General features: G+C 25.3%; 1 long non-coding RNA gene across 1 annotated transcript; it reads right to left on the reverse strand.

Annotated features, from left to right (window-relative positions):
• Positions 1-7,569: 7,569 nt before the first annotated feature.
• On the reverse strand, positions 7,570-16,948 carry LOC147810003 (uncharacterized). Its single transcript, XR_015434047.1, has 4 exons — positions 16,811-16,948; positions 15,313-15,395; positions 11,554-11,637; positions 7,570-9,443 (listed from the first exon to the last, which is right to left on the reverse strand). It is a non-coding gene; the product is annotated as an uncharacterized LOC147810003 (long non-coding RNA).
• Between the last annotated feature and the right edge of the window lie 8,259 nt (positions 16,949-25,207).

Below are 25,207 nucleotides of genomic sequence, written 5' to 3' on the forward strand. Positions count from 1 at the left end.
AAAATAACACTTTGCTATAAAAAAATAAAAAAACTTTGAACAGAAAAATAATTTTATTATATTAAATTTAAGTAGCACAGAACAATTAATTATGTATTTTGAGAATTTTTGTAAATAAATTTGAAATGTCTCTGCATATTGGTAAAAGATAACCTGCTTTGTTACAGTTCACTTTTATAACAATTTTTTTTTTATCTTCTATTATTAATGTGAATTTTTAGTAAAAAAAAAAACTGCACTTCGTTAGTATAAGTCAAACGTCATTATTTTTAAATCTTCAATTTTTTACTTTGAAAATGATACACCTTGTTTACTTAATATTAAGTTTAAAATTTTGGTCATCTGGTTGCCTAACTTAAAACATGTACCTGAACAGTGCAGAACAAAAAATTAAAGTTTAGTTTTCCTTCTTTCTAATATACAAATAAAAATAATTTCTTTCAAATTCTAAGTTTATACATCATTTAACATGTTTTCTATACAATACTTGTTTTTTCCAGCTTTTTAAGGTAAAAGGAGAAACAATTTGGCATATATCATCTCTGGAATGTAAGCAATATTTATGAGCGCTCGACATCGTGATTAATAAACAATTTGAATTTTGAATCAAAAATCAAATATTTACCAACAAAACAGTAAAATTTAATGTTATGTCCAGTTGGTTCGTAAAAAAAACTTCTTTTTAAAAAAAATAAAATATGTTATAAAAGATTAAAATGAAATTCAGAAAATTAGCATCAATGAACAATTTTGCCATTAGCGATTTAAGAAAATGAGTGATTGGTAGGCTTTGCAAAGAAAAAATTATTCATTGGATGGGAGAACAAAAGCTTTCAGAAGAAGAGTGCAAAATAAAATCTATTAGCAAATTATAACCAATTATTTTTTGGAGAATTTTATAAAGTTAAAAATACTAAAACATTTTATTAACATAAAAAATACTCCCAAAGCATCGGAACAAACTTTAACAATAAATGAATTCAGCCCACGGACTAGAAGATAAAAAAAACTACTTATATAAACAGAAGCCAAAATCCTAACCCTTTCTTTCACCTTCACCACAATTTTCGCCTTTTTTAAACTGTGTAGTCCCATAATTTTCCCTGATTTTTCCAGGTTTTTATCCGAATTTCCCTGATTTTTCCAGTATAAAAAAATTCCCTGATAATTCCAGGTTTTCTAGGTGGGTGGCCGCACAGATAAAATTTTTGTCACTTTTTGATGATTGATTCCTTAAAAATAAATTTTTCCTTTGTTTTTAAAATATTCCATGCAGTTTTTTTAAGTTTAGAATACATTTTAAATATCCAATCTGAATGATTCATTTTAATTAATGGATAGTCTTATTTCATTGAAAGTCATAAGTGTACCAACACCTTTGTGAATCACTGTAATTACATTTTAATGGAAAGCTGTACTGCATACTGCATTATACTGTATTTTATCTTACTAGTGCTTTTTATAAAATTCATTGATCACATTTTCCTTAAACTAATATCTCAAGTCAAATTTTTAAATAATGTTGCTTTGAAACAACATTTTTATTTTAAAAGATTCAGTATAAAAAAATAAATGTCACAAATGCAAATTTGTCTAATTTTTTGTTCTATACTAGATAAAATTTTTTAATACTTCCTTGATTTTCTTTCTTATTTGAAATTAAAACATTTAAAGAATTCCAATCTAAACACAAGTTTTTTTAGTTTAGCATAGTTAATTGCTTTTGTTTTAACAACTAGGACCTTGCAGAGCACAGAACTAAAACACTAAGTTTTATTTTCCTTCTTCTGACTACACACATATGAATTAAATTTATATTTTATGTATATACATCATTTAATATGTTCCCTATATATTCCTTAGTCTTTGTCAGTTTTTTTAGAGTAAAAGGAGGGATAGTTTTGGAAATATCATATCTGGAATGCAAGCAACATTTACGAACATTCAATATATTGTTAACTATACAATTCGAATTTTGAATTAAAAATCAAATATTTACCAACAAAACAGTAAAATTAAATATTAATATATAGTTAGTTCTAAAAAAACCCTTTTTTTAAAATTAAAATATGTTATAAAAGATTTAAATGAAATAGAAAAAATTAGCATTAATGCAAAAATTGTAACAATTTGGCGACAAACATTGCTGTTAGTGATTGAAAAAAATGTGTGATTGGTTGGTTTGCAGAGAGAAAATAATTTACAGATTTCTTTGAATGGGAGTCCAAAAGGTTTCAGAAAAAGAGAGCAATATAAAATCTATTATTATTAAATTATAACCAACTAATTTTTAGAGAATTTTACGAAGTTAAAAATTCAAAAAACATTTTGGTTCAGTAACCATAGGAGAATTTTATGTGGCAGTCTAATTTAACAGTCTTATAATGGAGCAAATTTTGATGCAAGCAAAGTATAGCTAAGTTGATGATATTTTAACTGCTTTAAGATACATTTCATTCTAAAAAATGTGGACAAATTAGTGAAATTAAAAAAAATTTATAAGAAAAAATATCCAGCTTTTCCTTAAAATTCCCTGATTTATCCAGGTTTTTATTCATATTTCTCTTATTTTTCCAGTATAAAAAAATTCCCTGATAATTCCAGGTTTTCAAGGTGGGTGGCCACCCTGTTATACACTGCTAATTTTAATTTTTAACCTCTTATGAAGCCAAACTTTTTTGATTGCAACATTATAATTTAAATTACTAAGCGGAAAATTTTTACTATTTTTTAACTCTGTACTTAAAAATTCAACATAGAATTTTTTACAGAAGATTGCATAATTATTGTTAGCTTTGAATATAGAGGTAATTACAAAAATTTTTCGTAGTTGCTTAATTGATTAAAAAATTTGAATTTTTTTTTTTGAATTGTTATTTAAATTATCCTTATTATTGAAAACAAAACTTTTAAAGTAATAATAAACACCTTGCTTCCATTCTGACATATCAAACAGATTCTCTTTACTTTCAGGTATGCTAAATACCTAAAGGTAAAGAGAATCTATATATCTTTACACAAAAACTAATGAGATCGTTAAGAAAGTATTTCAGAATTTTATTAATTGATATAGATCTAAATTTTGTGCCTTTTATCATTAAATTCCTAAGTTCCAAGTTTTCTATAATATTTAAATTACCAGTGATAATATGTTTATGATGTTTATCAACAAAATCAAAATATTTCTCTTCTTCACAGTGACATTCATTATCGGATATATTAATCTTCCCTAGATTTTTGGTAATAACATTATAATTAAATATAGTTCTACCAAGAGATTTATTATATTTAAAGCTTTAAATATGTTAAAATCTTTTAATGGAAATAAAATTTCAAAAATATTATGAAATTTGATCTTATTGAAAATAGGGTTTTGAAAGTTAATAAAAAAATATAAATTATCTAATTTTTTTTTTTATTTGGAGAAATTTTACTCACATTAGTTTCTACAAGATCGAAACAAATAATTTTAATTTATAAATTAATGAAGAAAAATTAATAGTTAGATCTTGAAGCTTGTATACATCATTATTCTTAAGGGAGGAAACAAAATCTTTAATTGGTTTAATATTATAATGTTTATCAAAATCTTTTTCCAAATTAGAAATAAAATTTACATACATTTAATTTGTCATCATTAAGAGAGTTTTTATTACTTCTTGATCCTGGTTTACCACGATTTGAAAGCTTATCTTTAATATGAAAAAGTGAATAAATTGAGGAGTTATTAAAGTTAATCTGTGTATGTTGGAAGGTACCGTTTAGCTCATACGGCAAAATTGTTTTGTTTAAAAGCATGTAGTAGTTTTCTTTTTGTAGTCTTAAACCAAAATCTTCTTCTATATCTAAAATATTAATTTTGACACTTAAAATTATGTTTTCAAAAATCCTTCAATTCTAGATTATTGATAATTTTATTGCTGTTTATATCAGAACAGTGTTAATTTGAATATTAAGCGAGTTACTGGTTTGTAAAACCTATTTTATGTTACAAAAAACCCCAGTTTAATGCATAAATAACATTAATTTTACAAAAAGATTTGGAGCTATCATTATTATGAATTATATGTTTTTTTGTCAATATTAGGGCAAGTTTTGCATCGTTTATCACCACATGCTTTATAAGACGGTAAAATTTCAGGAATTGAAAGTAATTTAAAAAATCTTTTGCTTTCACAGTAGCAGGATGTCGACCAGAAGATCCTCTCTGAATTAAGACTCTTTATACCAGGTACAACATGAAGAATAATTTAAATATTGAACAGGCGCTAAATATTTATAGCTGTCCATAAAAATAGACTCATAGAGCAACACCCAAAATTAGATAAAAGAATTAAAAACGGAAACAAAAGGAAAATAAATTAATAGTAGATAATTAACAATTACAGTAAAATTTTTTCTTTACCACAGAGTTTAACAATGATAGTCGTAAACTTAGAATCGGGTCAGCTGTTCAATGCCAGTTTCAAAATAAAAATATAACTGCAACCGATATTTCTTATGTTATTTAATACTGCTCAAAAATTATTTTCTTCAAAGCAAATATGACACTAGAAAAAGACAGTTTTGTTTTAATAACAACATAATTTTCTGAGAGACAAATAATCACATTACAAGAGAACATAGTGTAATTATAATTGTTATATTACCGTGCATTGAGATGGCAACTGTATTTTTGTTGCTTTTCTTCAAATGATTGACAGTTTGAATTTTGATAAGCCTTCTGAAAATTTCAAAAAAGAGTTTTTTTTACAAAATCTCTGATAGAAACAGAACATAAAATTTAAGCAAAACATTATAATAAATGTTATAGCAAATTATAATAACTAAGATGCAAAAAAATTTTTGAAAATATATAAAAAAAGAATTAAATAATAATAATAAACTTATAATGAATGTTCTAGACACATTCTTTTTTTTTTAATGAGGAGAAAATTATTACAAATGTAATCAATATAAATATATATTTTTTAAAACTTTAAACAAAGTAATTAATAAAAATAAGATAATTTACATAGTTCAATAAAGTTTTCAGGCTTTTCACAACTGAAATTGCATTGCATAAATATTGGTGAAGAAAGATAAGGTCAGTGCCTGCCGTTAATAAAAAAAAGTTGTTGTAATGAAAGGATCACATAGGGAGGTAGTATAAAAGAACTTAAGACTGTAAAAACTGAAATTGAGAACTTAAAAATAATTAACGATTAAAACTTAGTAACATCACAGCTGGCAAGAAAGAGAGGAAAAAATCCAATAGATTTTACGAAATGATATAATTTTCATAACTGCTGAATAATATACTAAATATCTTTTATACAGGGAATTTTAAGGATTTTTATGGTCAACAAAATACAAAACTATGCACTACATTAATAACTATAAATGGTCTGTAATTTATTACTGATAGTTAAAAGAATTTTAAAAAGAGAGTTTTAAGTAAAAAATAAACTGAAAAATTAATAAAAATTATTACTATTAATAAACTTTAAAATGATTATTATTAATGAGGCCCACTTCATTATGTATTAGTAATACTTATTCAAGCAAACAATAAATTCTGTTAAAATTCAATTTCAATAAGGATATATTTTTAAAACTTATTCAATTGTGTGGAATATTCTAAAATGTTCAAAAACTAGAAAATTCTTATTAAACCAGTAGACCAGGAGAAACTGGCAAAATCCAGTAGTCTACTGGTAAATCCAATAGCTATGCAATATATTCTTTTGGTCTTATGTTACAAATTAATAACTTAAAATTCCCTGCTTGCAATTTATATAATCTATACGGGTATAATCTATACTAGAGTATTTTGCTTCTGAGCCAATTTGTATTGACATTTCTCCCAAATATACATCTTTCAGTAAAATAGATTAAAAAGAGCTTTTAGGCATTGGAAGTACTAAATCAGTCAAAGGTTGTTTAGAAGTAGCTTGAAAAAAGGATAATAATTAAATTTATCCCCATATACAGTTACTATTTGAAAGGAACACGTATTTTCTATACTTTGTTTCAAAAGAAGTTGGGGACTAGGTGGACTTTTTTAATATTCCAAAATCTGTCTCACTTGCGTTTTTTAAATGAGTTCAAATTATTAACTGAAGAAATACAGAATAAAAAAAATTATAGCCATTCAAAATAATAAATGTTTGATTAATAAATTTGCTTTTTTCTAATTTTTAGTAAGTGTTTAATTTTTTATAATTATCATTATCACTTAAATGATCATCCGAATCAAGTTTTAGTAGGATATGATAGTTTTTTTTAACATGGAAAAGGTTCTCTAACTAATATATTGATCAGTAAAAAGTAAGCAACTATTTATTGGTTATGACAAATAATATCATTTAAAGAAAGGTAGTTTAGCTGAGAGTATCTCATTAAAAGATTAAAAAAAAACTATAAAAAAGAACTTAACAGAAAGTAGGTAGTCTTCTTTCTAATGCCCACCTGGATTATGACCTATGTCATACAGGCACTTGAAGGGGATTTGAACCCAGAACTTTTCTGATGCAAGGGCAGTTCCCTAACCCCTACACAGACTGGTCGGCACAGAAAGTAGGTAGTGAATGGACAGAAATTTTAAATGTTATATAGTTAAACAATTACAAATTTTTACAATTTAAAAATCTTTCTTTTTTATCTTTGAGAAAGAGTTCATTTCAGTAAAAACTGTTCATGCGTTGATATTACACATTACAAAAAATAAATAATATTTATCTAAAAGCAATAATAATTTTTCTTTTCTTTTAAGACTTATAACAACAGTTGGTTCAGTTAAGTTTACATGTTGAATATGAAGTATTACCAGATTTGTAAATGACACATATCTTTATAAACTGTAAACTAAAATAAAAATTATTTTGGGTTTTGAATAATATTTAATGCAATTTGTCAAGCAAGTGCATAGAGAAAAAATAACTGCTAATGATGCACATTAAAAAAAATTGTTTAAAAAAGAAAATAAGTTTTTATATACAAAAAGTAAATTTTTAAATAAAAATAAATAAAAAGGTCAGTAAAAAAAGGATCATAATTATGAATCATTTTTAAAAACTTACTACCTTCTGCAAATACTATTCCTTCAGGGTGATGAGATCTCACAATCATATTTCTGAAACAAAATAATTATCAGAAAATACTTGAGATGGTAAGATAGACATATATAGTACTTTATATATGTATAGTATCTTTATATTTGTACAGTTAATATGTTTTATATATTACCTAATATGGTTAATCTTTATATATTACACAAAAATAGCATAAATTACTCTTTTCACAAGGATATGTTGTTGTTTTCGTATCCATTGATCACATCAAAGGTCTGAACTATTGCGGTCGCCAGTTACGGTGCCTCTTGACTGTAGAAAATAGCTCTCAGCATATTAACTGTAAAGTGCATACTATTCCATATTTTAATGAAATTTTTATCACCAATATAATTTTAAAAAACCCGATATTTTTTTTGCAAAAAAAAAGCAGAATGATGCATAATTAAAACCTGATATTTTTTTTTGTAAAAAAAATAAATAAATAAATAAATAAAAAAAAAGATCAGAATGATGCATAATTAAAGCAGGGTTGCCAACTTTCCACAGTTTTGGAAAAATTTCTTATAGTGGTAGCAAACTTAATGTTTTAATGTACGATTCTTTGTTTATTTAAATTTGATTTAAAATTATTTGTAACACCACTGCATCTGAATAATTCTAAAGTTAACTTGAAAAGCTATTTTGTGCAATTCTTTTATGGCAAGACATGCAATGTTGACAAAATTAACCTTGATTTTGAAAGCTTCTGTTTCTGACTGTCTAATACTTCATAAAATATAATTCAATAACGTAAAGGTTGGTAGTGTGACTAAAGAATATAATTTAGCTGAAAGTTGTTGAACACGCATTAAAACTTTTGTTTAAACGTTGAAGATTGATTTCATTTATACCCAAAACTGCCTAACTAGCTGTTTCCTACAGCTACAAGGTTTACTTTTTAAAATTAGTTTTTAAGTATTATAGAGGCATTTTAAAAAAAATATATATTTTACATGTTCATTCAGTGCTTCATAAGGCCTCATTGACACGTACTTTTAGAACTCTCATCAAAAGAGAAATTAAAACATGCATACAACACACACTGCAAATTGATATTTAAATGAGTAAAAAATGCTATCAAATCTGAGAAACTACACAAAGGTGCAAATAATAAACACCATAACAGGTCTAATTTGAGGTTGAAATTTGCAAGTTTCTTTCAAACAATTATCTTTCAACTCCTTTCAGATTCCTCCTGTAATCAAAATAGTTTTGCTGTTTATTAGAAAAAAGAAAAAAAAAAAGAAAGATTACTTAAATGCCTTAAGGTTCTGAGACCCATACTCATTTGGGGACTGATGATTTTAAAAATAGATTTTTTTAAAACTTAAAATACAATGAAAAAAATAGGAGCAAGTTTAAAAATATTATTACAATGAAAAATAAATAAAAATATTGTGAAAAGAATTTCAAAATTTTTTTTTATTCATAACACAACTAACTTAATGAATAGAATAAAAACAAACTTTTAAGACATACAGATTTAAACAATAAAAGAAAAATATTTTTTCGAAGAAAAATATTAGATTATTTTCTTTCCTTAAAGAAAAACTATTATTTGAACTAAATTATAAAAACAAATAATTAATAAAGATACATTGAAGGTTTTTTTAACGGATAAAAGTTATATTTATTAACTTCTAATCAACATAGTAAAAACACATATTTAAAATATATAACTTCACTCCAATTTAATAAATAATTGATTGAATGTATTAAATTAATTTTACAGTTAGATAAAATAAAGTAGTGAATTAATCTTTAATATAAAGTAAAATAAATTAGCATCAGTTAAGACAAGTTAAAAAAAAATTTTAAATTAAAAAACATATTGAAAACGCTAAAGCAAATAATATTCTTAACAGCACTTCTAGTTAATTGATCTGATTTTATAAATATTTACATGAATTACTAAAAATATTTGCAGCAGGTAATGTGTATTTCACATTAATTATGTAGTATACAAAACATGTTCTAATTCTGCAATATTAGGAGAAAAAAATTTATCACAGAATTATAAACTTAGAACTTAAAAACAAAAAAGTTTAAGGGTAAAAAGAAAATAATTTAGTTCTTGTATTTATCAAGAATCTAACTAGTTCTTATAATTACTGTTGTTTAAATCCATGTTGTAAGTTGAATGATACAAATGTAAATAAAAATGCATAGTAAAAAATCGGTATAAGAGAGAGTTCTAAGCACAAGTTTTCCATGCCTAGATTAGGAATGCAAATTTACCTTTCAGAAAGAAAAGACTCTGAAACTAACTTACGGCTATGAAAAGGTGGTGGAATTTTAGTTGAATCACTCTGAAATCCGGTTTGTTTTGCAAACTACATCATCATGATACTGAAAATTGAAAATATGTCTGAATAATTCATTTTAATTAAAATTAAGTTATTTAAAAACAAGCATTAGTTTCAGATATTAAAGAATAAGTAGGTATTTTTAGTATTAAGCACTTTTGACCCTTTTTTTAAAGATAAAGAAAATCTAACACATTGTTATACTTGAAGAAAAAAAAAAGAGAGATAATTCTTGCGAAATCATTCAAGTGAAACCAGCGTAATTAAGTATCAATATTAAATTAACAAGTAATCAAAATGATCAAGAACCAAATTAGAGTACACAGTGTAAATAACATAAGTTATGTTAGTACTATCCCCTGTGGCAGAATTTCTTTCGGGCTTTCTGCAACATACCTCTTTCATACTAATATGTTTCCGAAAGATATTTAACAATAACAAACTTCAAAAAAAAAAAAAAAAAAAAACTATAACTTATATAATTAATTTAATAATTATATATCAAGTTAATTAAATAAATAAATAAAAATTGGATCAAATAAAAAAATTTTAATTGAATATGTGACTTTTTTTATTCTAATATTATGGGCGATATTCTCACCTTTTGTAGAAAGATAACACACCAATATTACCTTTTTCGCATTTTATAATTCATCATCAGATTAAAAAAATAAAATCTGCTGCAGTAACTGCCGATAAAAAAGATAGACAACAAAATCATGCAACTCTTTATAAAGGGGTTACTAAATGCATTGTTTTTATTTAGAGATTTAGTTATTGTGATGGATTTTAAAAACTATGTGGAAATCAGTAGTAATAACTGCATGAAAAATTGGAACAAACATTTCCACTGAAAAGAAAACCAAAATTTTTACTTCATCATTCTTTATCCTCCAACCAGATAGAAAAGTCGCAAGCATTTTTGTCCCCACTCCCAAACCCGAGAAAGGCCCCTATTGAATATAATTCCGGAGAAAAGATAAAATCTTTCGAAAATTTCGGCAGAAAAGAAAAGCAAAACTTTTTATTCCCCAAAGGAAAAATACTTCTGCAAGAACTCAGTAACGTTCTGCAACAATGCCGCCACAATTCTGGCTCACTACACTGCTTCATTCAAAAAACAGCACAAAGAAAAAGTAACGACTAATTTTAGTTTTGTACTGCTACTTATAGCGCGCTACATCTCACTACTGGTTTATAGGTATATAATAGAATAAATTAGAGAGGTTCAACTCTTCTCACTTTGCCTATTAAGTCATGGCAGAAGAATAAAAGTTTTTCCTATTTTCATGCCCGTTTCGCATTAATCCTATAAAATATTATATAAATTGTCACAAGAATTGTGGTAATAAGCAATATGATTATATAACAAATATTATCTCATAAGTAATTTTTCAGCTTTAAAACATGGCTATTTCAGTAATGACAAATGTAACAAAGAAAAAAGCACTTTTACACAAATACTTTTCAGCAGTAAATACAAGACATAAGATAAAATCGATAACAAATTAAAATGTTTTTAATACTGCTTTATAGGAGAAAAAAGCATCAAATATAAGGCTACATAATAATTTATAGCAATTTTTAAAGTATAATTCATACATCATATCATTAATAGATCTTCTGAAAGTGTATCCTCGGTAAAATGTTTGAATTGAATAGCATTAAAGTATTCTATACAGACACAATGAATATAAATAAAAAACAAAGCTGAGCATAGTAACTCAAAATGAATTGACAAATACTTACAACTTAAAAAAAACTAATAAAGGAATTAATTTAATAATAAAAAAACTTTTTAAAATCTAAATTGCGTGAACCTGACTTTAATCTTTATCGATCTATGAAATTACAATTTTATTTGAATAGTTTTGACACATTTTAAAAGTTTCAGTTTAAAAATTTCAGCAATAGGGTTATTTTTACTCAGAAATATATAAATAAAAAATAAAATATTAGATAAAATTAAAAAAGAGCAGAATATCCAGTCTCATGGCAGAATAACATGGTTGGCTATTTTAAACATTAGGCCAAAAATTAAATACAATTAAAGCTTTTGATTCTTGCTTTTAATTTATTTTGCTTTATGTGCAAACATGAAAAATAGTAAATTAATATCATAAAAGTAGACTATTTAAGAAGGTAAAAAATACCTCTGTTCTAGGCAAAATATCAGGATCAGCTTCGATTCGGGCAATAATTTCACACATGATAATACCAAAAGAAAATACATCAGCCTAAAATAAAATGCCTTTTAAAATCTAATTTATACTTTCATTTATTAAACAAAAAAGATGGTTCACTGTTATCTTTTATGTAAGAGACAAATTTGAAATGGAAAATTTTAAAATAAAATTACATCTTTCTTCTTAACAACTACTAATGAAACAAAATTTTCTTAGAATATTTAACGAAATTATGTAATTAGAAAATTTTGTTACCATTTTTCAAAAGAAGTTTAATTTTTATTTTAAAGCAAAACAGTAATAGTAATGTCAGTTTATTATCATAATAATAATATGGACTACACTTTATTTATTAACACACTAAACTTTATTGCTATTCACAGGCAAACCACCAGGCCATCTAGCTTTCAAAGGCTATAAATGTCACTAAAACCACACACACGCATTGGCGACACATCTGTCACCTAGAAATATGTTAGGAATTTGCAGAATAGTAACGAAAAATAGAATTTTGCATTCATTTCCATGTATTTAAAAAAAACTTTGCTGCACAAATTTTATTGTTCAATGTGTAATATGGAATTTAAAATGTGTGGTTTTCAAATGGAATAAGAGAACGTATCTGGTACAAATTTTTTTAAATTTAAATGATGAAAACATGTTATTTTACATGTTGTGCTGTGCTTTGCATTCATGTACTGACCTTGAACCTACAGACTTTGACATTTTTTTCATGAATTATTAATAAATAAAATAAAATTTTTTGCTCTTTTAGAATTGACTTTAAAATTTTATGATTTAGTTATTCAAAACTTTATAGTTTTTAATCTAGTATTCTGTTAGGTCTTACTTTCTCTATTTTCTTCATTTACTTATTTGATCTCAACATTTTAACGGCTAAGTTGAATCCATTTTTAGCTTCCTTATACTTAATTTTAATAAATACTTACCTTCAATCATTATGGGCTAATGAATCTAATTAGTTTTGGGGTGTTATAGATGGCAATAATTTCTGATGTGTGAATTGTACAGATTGACTTTTTTCTCAAGTTTGTCCAACATTAAAATTTTTTAAAAAACTTAATGAATACCTAGGTGGTTCTATTGGGCCATTAAATTTTCATTGCTGGCGTGAACCCTAAATATCTGGGAAACTTCTTTATTAACTACCATACCACATAATTACCTTTTATTCATGACAGGTTTAACACGCACATTGCTGCATAAACAATCAAGTTGTTCAATTTTACCAAGATGAAGCTCCCAGCAGAACTCCAACCCATGCCAACAAAACACTTTGCTGCCTTAACCTTTTTTTTCCTTTTTAAACAGGTAAGTAAAGGCACAGAGAAGCACTTAAAATAGAATTTTGTAAATAGGCTCATCTATAAATTTTATTTTTTCACATTGTAAAGCTGAAGAGCTTGGGACAATATAGTAAGCCCAATTAGAGTTTTTGGAAGAATGCAACTAGAGTGATTTCTGAATAGACAGACAACACGATATTTAAGTGAATTGTGCTATTACTTAAAAGAAATTTCAGAAATTCTGGAAACAATACTAAAGAACAGTTACATAGAAAAATATCTTAAGAAAAAGTGAGACTTTTCACTATACTGTCTTAAATCCTTTAATTGATTATGCTCATGCCATAGTTTTTGAAATAGAAAAAAAAACTATATATAATTACACATTATTACCTCTCCATTTGAATATTTTAACTTTTCTTTGACACTTGAACATATGATTCAGTAACTGATAAGGATTACAACAATTTGAAAACTAAGCATCATAAAAAGTTATAATTAATCATAGCTCAAGAACAAATACACTATTTTTTAAAATTGTTACTTACGTTGATCTGAAAAAATCCTGACATAATTCAACAGAAAAAGTCCAAAATAAGGACAAAAGAAGTTGAAATACTAGCATGTATAATTTAGACTTTGATAAAAAGATATTTACACTTTTATTAAAAATATATATATACATATTAAGCTTATATAGAATTATTAAAATGCTTTTAAAACTGTTATATATTTTTGAGTTCTGCTAATTTTGATTGTAATTAAACAAATTCTACAAAAAAAATTCTAATTAAAAAAAAGAAAAATCAGATATTTTTTCCTTTATAGACACAGCGGTTATGCTGCAACACTTATTGCGTAACATAGAAGTTTGTGTCACAAATGTGCAAACCCTTTAACAATTACAGAATTTTCATAGTTACAGAAAATATTTTTAATGGTAGCAAATGTAAAGTATTAATATTTTAACTAACTAAATTTAAAATAAAATTGTTCAACACTACATGCAAATGATTTAAATTGATGTATGAAAAGTCTGATACACAAAAGCTCATAAGTTGGGATTAACATTTAACAAAAATTCTATTTCTTTTAAAATTTCTGCTTCAGTTTACTACCACTAGGATAAATATAGCATTAATGATCACCAAGAACACTACAGGATAAAAGCGGACTTCTAAAATGACTATCCTTCCTTCATCTTTTTAAATTTTAATAATACAACAAAGCATTTTTTTCAGGGGACCGAAGTAAATTGATGTATAACAGAAAATCAAACAATTTAAATTTAATATTTCATAAGAACACAAATTTTGACAATGCAATAGCCATTGTTAAGATGACATTTAATGTTATCGATGTTGAAAAAAAATAGAAATAAGTTTAAAATAATCATACCATTACTTAATAATAAACCCCCTCCAATAAAATACAACCATTACTTAATAATAAACCCCCTCCAATAAAAGGCCAAGAGGAAGGCCCAAAAAGAGATGGAAAGAATGTGTGGATGAGGATTTTGCCATCCTAAAACCTAAAAATAAAGAACTGGAAATCAATTACTGGGAGAAGGGCAGAATGGGAAAAGCTTCTGAGGAAGGCCCAGGCTCACAAAGGGCTGTCATGTGATGACTAATAATTTGAGCACACAAAAATATACAATTCTTTCCATACACATAGGCAATTAAGAAGAAGAAAAAATTGAAGGGGGAAAAATTGTATTTTAGAGTTGAGGAAGCCTTGAGAGTTTCTGAAATCCATGGCAAATATTCAGAGATTACATAGAGAAAAAAAACAAAGTTCAGAAAAAAAACATACAATCAATATTTTATGTTTTTCAGTCATATAAACAAATTATTTTAACATAGCATATATTAAGAATAAACTGGGTCTGCAAATAAATTATGGATAAATGTGATACAGATAAAATGTGCTTTACTGTAACAATAAAAAAAACTAAAATTATCGCCATCTGTTGGCACTTTCATCAGAGGAATCTACCAATCAAAAAGTGCTAACATCATATATGGTAAACCAGAAATTCAAACGGTAGTTTTGAATTGAAAAATAGATATTTATCCATTAGCTGGGTACCTTATCAAAATGGTTACAAGTTTTTTAGCATTAAGAAGGACAGTTACAACTAATCTGATTTATCTTAAGCTAATTAAAAATTAACTTTAAACAGTTAGTCTTTTCAAAGTTTTGAAAAGCTGTTTAAATTAAGATGGACTAGCAATTGTATAAAAGGTGGAGACAAGAATTCAATTTTTTCAAAAGAATAATCTATTGCTGAAGTCCTAATGAAATTTGGCTATTTTGTTTCGCACCCAGTTAACAGATTAATACAGAAAATATATTAAAATAATGTTCTATAAGCATTGAAATATATACAGGCTCGTGGGCAGTTACTGTTTACCTTCAATCTGGTATTTTCTCTGCTAAGCCAAAATCATCAACAACTGCAGTCATCTCATCTTCATTCATTTGGATGAGGACATTCTGTAGAAAAATGTATCACTATTTACAAATCAAATACAATAATAATATAAGTCAAAACTTTCAAATTTTCTTTACAAATAAAATGCATATTAAAATTAAAATAATAACAAATTTTTATGTCTCATATATTAAAAATGCACAGCAAAATTAGAACATTATAGTAACTTATGAAGATAAAAGATTTCAAATGTTTAAAGTAAAAAAATTTTAATTTGAAAGAATTACAGTTGCACGCAGAACGATATGTCAAATTAAAGCCATAATTTGCAATGAGAGAAACATAAAGAGCTATATTAGAGACTATAGATTTTGGGATCATACGAAAAGATTTCATTCATTTTAAATGTTTACATGTCATTACCTTTTTCTATACTTATTAAGAGAAGAATAAAGAGGATTTCTGTATAATTCTTTAACTTTCAGAAAAAGAAAATTTTAGCCTTAGCCTAAAACCTTTTAACTAAACTAAACTTGTGCCGGGCACAGTTTAAGCTCAATTCATCTTAGACTCTTTGATGCAGAAGGGACGCCAGTGTCCCTTTCATATATATATATTCTAATTACAAACCCACTAATTACAAATACATATATTTTGTTATTTTTCAACTATGAAAATCAGTAATAGTTACGAAAACAAATTGTTAGAAGATTATCACAATTATATTTACACTAAAATATAAAATCCAAAAAAAGTAGTTTGAATTTCTTTTTAATCATATGAAAATTGAAATTAAAGAAATTTCAATGATAAATAACTTCCTCTTAAATATAAATAATTGCAATTAAGTGCAAAATTGAAAAATTATTGTTCGGAAGTGAGCAGTGTTTGGAAGATTTAATCTTTAACACAAGAAAAGATACAGCTGTATATCATAACCATGAATTATTAAATCGCTAAATATAATATTTTTCACTCATTTTGACCTAAATTAATACCACATAATAAAAAATATGTTTAATAAAAATTGTGTGTCAAAGAGTTAAATGTCCTAGTAGTTCAATTAAGATTTATAAGTATTAAAAATTCAAATCTACTAAAAAAACATTGTTCAAGCATTTTAGGTATAATTCCTAAAAAAAAAAAAAAAACTTAAGGAGCGAAAAAAAGGGGAAAAAAAAGAAAAACATAGTGCCCCAAAGCATGGCTCAAATTTAAACTAAAAAACTATTTTAGATAAATTTAAAATGTTTATTTTGTTTAAATTCATAACAGTTAAAAAATAACTGATTGTGATTTAATAATTTTACAGCCAACATGTTCTTATAACCAGTAGGTAAAATTATAGAAAAGAAGATAAAACTCTAAATAAAATAATAAATTTCGGTTCTTATCCTTACAATACACATTTAGTTCTCCATAATTATCACTATATTATGAGATGTAAAAATAGCTTTAATAGCTGATAATTTCTTACCAGTGAACACACTAAAATACAAGTAAATAAAATAAAAATACTAATCAAACAAATCTGATGCCAGCAACTCAACAATAAACACAGAATGAAAAGAAAGATGAGGTTAAATCATCACAGATGATTCATACCTTTGAAGTAAGATCTCTATGAAAAACAACAAGTGAGTGCAAGTAACATATGCCATGAGCTATACCTAATGACAGTTTAATTCTTGTCTCCCATGACAACTCAATATGCTTGTTCTGTAAAAGCTGTTCCAAGTTTTAGCCATTAATGTACTAGAAAAAATTTACAATATGAATCATCAAAAGTTTTGGTTACGAAATCAATTACACACACACACACACACACACACACACATATATATATATATATATATATATATATATATATATATATATATATATATATATATATATATATATATATATAACAATCCAATCAAAAACTAATTTAGTGCTAATAAGAACACAAAAGTCAACAGTTACAACATTATCAAAATTCTTAAACACATTGTAAAAAATTGCTTCATTAAATATCATATTTTCATAATAAATTGCAAATCGAAAAGAAAAAAAAAACATATTTCAACATAAGATATCCATAAAAAAAAGGAAATCCAAGAAAAGGAAAATCCATAAAATAAGAAAAAAACTTTTCATCAACATTTCTTAAGTTTCACTTTAAAACACATTTAATATTGTATCAACTTTTTCCTTGATTTATTTTGTCAAAATTTTGATTACAAAAAATCACCTCAAATCTAAGATTTTGCCAAAACATTAAAAATTTTTTAATATGACTGTTGTACACAATTTCATATATGTAAGAAATGTACATATTTGTGAAAATACTTAAAGTATACTGATATAAAAAGTAATATATGTTATGCAATAGCTGAATGTATGTATCTATAATAGATAAAATGCATACACCAATAAAAATATGCAAGATAAGATCATTCTCCCTATGACAAAACTCTCCACCACTAATGTCTTTCTGCAAGATACTTTTAATAATTAACAAACATATATCTTACTAATTTAAAATAACAAAAGCGCTGCATTTACAAAAGAAAAAAATAAGAAAAAAATATGCATAATTTTTTTTATTGAACATATAATAATTTTTTACTATCAAATCTGAGAAACTACACAAAGGAAGATGCGAGTAATAAATACCATAACAGGTTTAAGTAGAGGTTGAAATTTGCAGGGTTCTTTCAAATAATCACATTTCAACTCCTTTCAGATTTCTTTTGCAATCAAATCAGTTTTGCTGTTTATTGCAAAAATTAGAAGAAAGAAAAATTAAAAAAAGAAAGATTACTAAAATGCCCTAAGTTCCAGAGACTCATACTTTTCTGGGATGTGAATTGTGTAGTTAATCACACTTTTGGGGGACTGCTGATTTTAATATAGATTTTTTAAAATTTAAAATACAATGAAAAATTAATAAAAATACTGTGAATGGAATTTCAAATTTTTTTATCATAACACAACTAACTTTATGAACAGAATTAAAAACAAAATTTTAAGAGATACAGATTTAAACAATCAAATAAAAATATTTTTAAGAAGAAAAATATTGGATTTTTTTTTTCCTTAAAGAAAAACTATTATTTGAACTGAAGTATATTATGAAATAATTAAAAGATACATTGAAAGTTTTTTTTTTACAGGTAAAAGTTATATTTATTAACTTCTAATCAACACAGTAAAAACACATATTAAAAAAAATAACTTCACTCTAACTTAATTATTGAATGTATTAAATAAACTTTACAGTTAGATAAAATAAAGTAGTGAATTAATCTTTAATATAAAGTAAAATGATTAGCTTCAGTTAAGGCAAGTTTTTAAAAAAAATTATACATAAAGTATGAAATTTTTTTAAAAAGATATTTAAAACACAAAAACAGATAATATTCTTAACAGCACTTCTAATCTAATAAATATTCAGATTACTAAATATATTTGCAGCAGGTAATGTGTATTTCACATTAATTATGTTGAATACAAAACATGTTCTAATTCTGCAATATTAGGGGAGAAAAAATTTATCACAGAATTAATAACTTAAAAAAGATCATTTATAGAATAGAAATGCAAATTTACCTTTTAGAAAAAAAGACTCAGAAACAATCTTATGGCTATGAAAAGGTGGTGGAATTTTAGTTGAATCATTCTGAAATCCTTTCGTTTTACATCCTACATCTTCATCACACTGAAAAACGGAAATATTTCTGTTTAATTTATTTCAATTAAAATTAAATTACTTAAAAACAAGTATTAGTTTCAGAAATCAAAAGAATAAATAGGTATTTTTAGTATCAAGTACTTTTAACCCTTTCTTAAAGATAAAGAAAATCTGACACATTTTTATATTTACAGTCAAGTATAGTCAAGTATAGTGAACATGGTTTATAGTGAACTCCCGGATATAGTGAACGAAATATTCGGTCCCGTGCCTTGCTATACATGTATAATCTTATTTTTCGTGGATATAGTGAACCAAAAAGTGAGGAAGTTGGATATAATTAACTTTTTTCGGTCTTCGACTGATTTTTTTTCCTCATTTTTTTGCAATAATTTTGAAATTTCTACAAAATAAATACACATACCTATTTTTAAGACCATCTATAGAGGGGAATGTTTTTTCTTGTTTGCTTATTTTATTTCACTTTCCCATCCCTAAATAAACCAGGCAGATATTTCTAACTCAGGCAGATGATGCACCTGTAAGGTGGTATCAATATGCATTTTCTGTCAGAGGGAATGAGTAATTATTCATTATTGGTCAAAGGGTTGGACACTGATCTATGTAGATAAGGCTCTTATTTCATCTCCTTTTTGCTCTCAGTTCAGTTAAAAAAAGGCCTGCAGACAAGTGTCTCAAATTTAACTATGGCGAGCAGTAAACGTAAAGCAGTCTCCATTGATGATAAAATGGGCATAATAAAAAAAAATTGAAAATGGATGTAATCAAGCTGATATTTGTAGAGAATATAAACTATCCAAATCTACAGTTTATAATATGTGAAAAAAAAAGGCAATTAACAATTTCTGCTAATGAAAAAAATTTAGGTGACAGAAAAAAGTTGAGAAAAGCAGATCACAAGGATGTTGAAGAAGCATTACTCAAGTTGTTCAGCATTCGAAGAGGCCACAATCTTCCAGTATCTGGACATATGTTGACGAATTCGCTGTGCCATTTTGTGAGACTACTTTTATGTGATCGAATGGCAGGTTAGACAGGTTTATAAAGCGGAATAACAGAAATTCAGGATCTGAGAGTCGGGTAGTGTTTCCATATCTGATGTTAAGGATTGCTCATCAGCTAAAGATTACTAATTTTTTTTCGTACGTAAGAAGAATAATAAAAAATAACACATTTTTTGCTTCTATACAATATTTTTCAGTAATTTATTTGAATAATGTGTAATAAAAGGGAACAGTTTGGGAGCCATTAGTTAAATTGCCTGTGTAACGGATATAGTGAACCGAAATTTCGGTCCCTTGAAAGTTTACTATAAGTTTGAAAGTTTGACTGCATAAAAAAAAGTGATTTTTCTTGTAGACAAGAGAGAGATAATTCTTGAAAAATCATTCAAGCATAATTAAGTATCGAGATTAAATTAGCCAGCAGTCAAAATGATCAAGAACCAAATTAGGATTTACAGTTTAAATAGCATAAGACATGTTAGTACTATCTCTTGCAATGCCAATAAAGTAAAAAATGATTGCACCAAGGTTCAAAACCATATTTTTCTTGATATGCTAAAAAAACTGAACATGGCAATTTTCGAGCTTGGAAATCTTATTGAAAGTTTAATAGTAAGAAAGAAGAAGCCTATACTCAAACTTTCAACATGTTGAGCTTATCAAAACAAGAAATAACTTTTTATTGATATACTGACAATACTTTTTAGACAAACCCTGTCTATTCATTATAAAACTGTTTATAAACATATGAAGGCAATTCATATTTATAAGCTAAACGAAACACCACCACCTAAGCTTTAGAATTTAATTAACAATACATAAATTTTAATACATTTAAGATACATGAATATGTGACAGAATTAAAATTTACAAAGAACTTTGTTTTTTTATTATTATCTTAGATTTTACAGTTTTGGTTCCTTGACAAACAATCTGCATTTATCCCACAACTCTGTTAAAAAAAGCTAATTTCTTTTATGGGGATGATTATAATGTGTTATTAACTGACATAAATAAGAATTACTACCCCAAAAAATATAACAGGGTGCGTAGCCAAATTATTCAACAAAAAATAAGCAACCGTTTTCATACGCTACAGACTGACAATACGCCAAAATAGATAGCAGTTGAATTAATTGTGAAAACGTTGAATAGAACAATGCGAAATGTGTCTTCATTCATGCGATTAAAAGACATCAATTAGCATTATTAAATTAAATCAAATATATAAAATGATTATAATAATTTTGCTTTTGATGATTGAGTGAAGGATTAATAAAAGGGAAATGCTTCTAAATCAATTAATTTTCATTAGCGCAAATAACAGTGCATGTCTAAAAAGTTGGATTTTATTTGTGCCCTCTGTTACAAGTACTTTTAATTAACTTGCAATTTAATTTTGAGTCTCTTTCATTATTTTATGCCAAAGCTTATTTAAATGCAATTTGTATAAACAGCAAACATATATCAAGACTTGTTTAACCCAAAAGAGACTTAAAATAGTTGTTTTCAACAATGTTTTCTAATATTAACTAATTTAATCTTTTTAAGACTTTTAATTTAATCTTTCTAACTGACAAATAGTATCCTAATCTTTAACATTCATTATCAAATTGAGCTTGAAATATATAACTATGATTTTATTTTTTCAATGATTAGTTTTTGAATACTTAAATAATAGTTTTACCCATCTTTGAAACCCATCGTTTTACATCGTACTTTGAAACCCATCGTTAACACCAGAAATGCTAACTATTTTAAATAATGTTAAATATCATTAAAACAATTTATTAGATGCTTTCGTCAGTGAAAAAATCTGATTCAAATGTAAGAAATCTTTTTTGGTTTTTTAATCATGAATTTTGCCAAACCGAGATTTAATTTACCAAATTTTCATTTTATTTAATGCTGCATTATGTTAATAAGCAAATTGCAGGTCGCAGTAGGCAAAAAAAGAAACCATGACATGTTTTGAAACAATATACATATATCAGTTTACTTTTTTAAAAAAGTGAACAAGATAAAAAAAAATTATAGTTTTCTCAACTTAAGTACAATAAGGGTCAATTTTAACCACAAAGAAAAATACTTTTATTATATACAGAGTTTCGTTATTCTAAATAAAAAGTTTCAAAAAATTTTCCAGTTGAATTTTTTTAAAAAACATGTCATAAAAGATCAATAATTAAAAAGTTTTATTGGTACTGTGGCATTAAAAAATAATAAGTATCAATTATTTAATATTCCTTCATACCAATATTTATTTAAAATTAGCAACTAAGGCCGTGATTTCTTTAATAAATCATTTTGAAGTGGGGTTGCAGTAACTTTGAAACAGAATCACAGTAAATATGCACATTTGTTTTCAAAAGTAATTTTCTGCATGAACTAAATACAACAAAAAATATTAAATTGAAAATACAAATCTTTCTATTATTCAAACTGATTACTTTAGAAACTGTATTAGTATTCATAGAAAATGGGATGTTCTTAGTACAAATAATAAGACAAAAAGCTAAAAATAATGATAAAACATTTTTTTAGTCAGGAATTCAGAAATCTCAGAACTACAGTCTTTGATATTATGAAACTTTATCATGTATTAAACTTTATCATGTTAAAATTAATGGAAATAGTTTATACTTTATTTATTATCTAACTATAATATTAAACAATTATTATTAAGACTTATTTTTACTACTTTACATGTATTCCATGTCATTTTTGTACCTTTTCATAAATTCATTATTATAAAATATTTTTTAAAATTATTATAAACATAAAAAATATATATGATATATTGCAATTTAAAATATATTAAAACTTGTACTGATTCAATGGATAAAAAAAAAAGAAATGGTTCATAAAATTTAATTAAATACTAATAATATAAATTTTATACAGCTGATAATGATGCTAATTAAATAGTACTTAAAAATATAGCATTTTACATTACAGAAAAGCAAGGGGGAGGAGGAAATCATTCTTTAACTTATATTACTAAAATAAAATTTAAATGTTGCATTTATTTGTCTGCTAAATGAAGTTGTAAAATAACATTTTTAAAAGCATACTCAAATTATTCAGCTCGTCTTTTGCCTTTTTTTTTTTTTTTGTTAGCATATTTAAGGTAGATTTTTTTAATTGTTCATTGAAAACATTAATTAATATTTATTGGAATAGTTAAGTGCTATGAAATATATTGGACTGGTTCCCGTAATTTCAATTACAGGCTTAAGACATTGTCCCACAGTTAAAAAAAAAAAAAACATAGTTTGAACCAAGAAAAACATGTTCTATTTTTGATCAAGCTACATGAAATATTAATTCCCTTTTTTGCATGCGACTTCAGAGTTTATCAGGATTTTTTAGCAAGATGTTCCCTAATTCTTATAAGAGAGCATTTTGATTTTGCGTCACTTGGCATATTTGTATTCGCTATGTATCTTTCTAAATTTAAGAAGAAAAAATCTAAATATCTTGACATATCTAAATATTTAAATTACATCAATTATGATTAAGAATAATGAAGTATCAGAAATATAAATATGACTGAAAAAAAATACAAGACTAAAGGAATTTACTATGCAACAGTCAAAAAAAAAATTATAAGTACAAAGTTTTTGCAAAAGAAATACTAAAAATATGTACATAATCTGTATATTATCAATGTTAAATCTTATTTAATCAATGTAAGAACATTTTCCAAAAACACAATAAGCAAATAAACCCCAATACATAGCATAGATTAAAATATTAACTATGAGAAAGATAAGAACCAATAATATAAGGAAACTTAATTGAGCATTACTTAATTAAAAAAAATAATAAATAAAACATTTTTAACTCTAAATATCGTATTATCCCGAAAAAAATTTTAAGAAATGCATGAAAAATCCATATTTAATTAAATTTAATCCACAGAAGAGAAGGAAAAAATTACTATAAAATTGCAACATGAGAAAAGATTTTCTATTAAAAAAATATCATTAATAAGAGTGATAAATAGATAGAAAAATATAAATTATGATGGCAAAATTGTAAAATTAATAAAAAAAACAAAAAACTTATTTAATATGATAAAACTTACACAAATATAAGTCAATTAAAGATCTTCATTTCATTGAAGTTAAGCTAAATTATATTAAACTAAATAAAACCAAATTATAATAAACTAAAGATTTAATATAATAAACTGAAGATTTATTATAAAAGACTACAATCACCAAATTAACTAATATAAAACAAAATTAATCATTAAAAATTGCAATATATTTTATACCTAATTAAAAGTAAAAAATAAAATGATAAAATGTAAGGAAAATTTATTAATTAAATTAAATAAAAACAAAGCCTAAAATTTACCAAATGGAAATGATAGTTAAAAAAAAAACTAAATATAACATAAATATTACAATCCCATACAAGGTAGGATATAATAGAATCAACTGAATTTTTTTTAAAAAAAACTTCACCTAAAAATTTATGAATAGGTATTAATTTATTGAGAATGAATTTCATGATGAATAAAGAAAAAAACTAAAACTGTAGGAGAATCTGAAATGTATCACTTGTAAAAAGAAAATGCTGCAATCTGCCTTATAACATAATTGTCTGCTTTTAGTAATTGTACGCTTATTTATATTAATTGTACGCTTATAATATATGAAGAATCTTTCACTTTTATCTCTTTATAAAATTAAATGATTTTTAACAAAACCAGAGGTGATTCAACATCAGGCAAAACTTGCAAATGATACTGCCCCTCTCAGGAATCGAAATTTAGTTAGCTAAAAAAGATATCAAATAAACATAGCAGCTGACAAAAACCGTTTTGTTCTTAAAGTCTCATATGAAATTATAAAGCAATTTGTCATAAAATATCAAAAACAAAAATTGAGAAACAAAAATGGATGAAAAGTAAAACCTAACACATAGATACTCTAAGGGGAGAAATTGACAGTTCCTTAAACCCACTCCAGAATTTAACTGACAACACTCCAGAAACATGTAAGAATAATAGAAAAATCTTATAGGATACACCTAATGGTAATGAAATCTAAATCACAAATTAGCAATTTTAAAAACTGTAAAAAATGCTAAATTAGAAATCCAGTAAATTATTAAGGAACATCATCAAGTTTTCTCCTTTTTTGATTTACATGATTTCAAA

This window comes from Parasteatoda tepidariorum, chromosome 5 (assembly GCF_982258835.1).
Source record: "Parasteatoda tepidariorum strain Cologne lab strain chromosome 5, Ptep-v5.0, whole genome shotgun sequence".
NCBI classification, from domain to species: domain Eukaryota; kingdom Metazoa; phylum Arthropoda; class Arachnida; order Araneae; family Theridiidae; genus Parasteatoda; species Parasteatoda tepidariorum.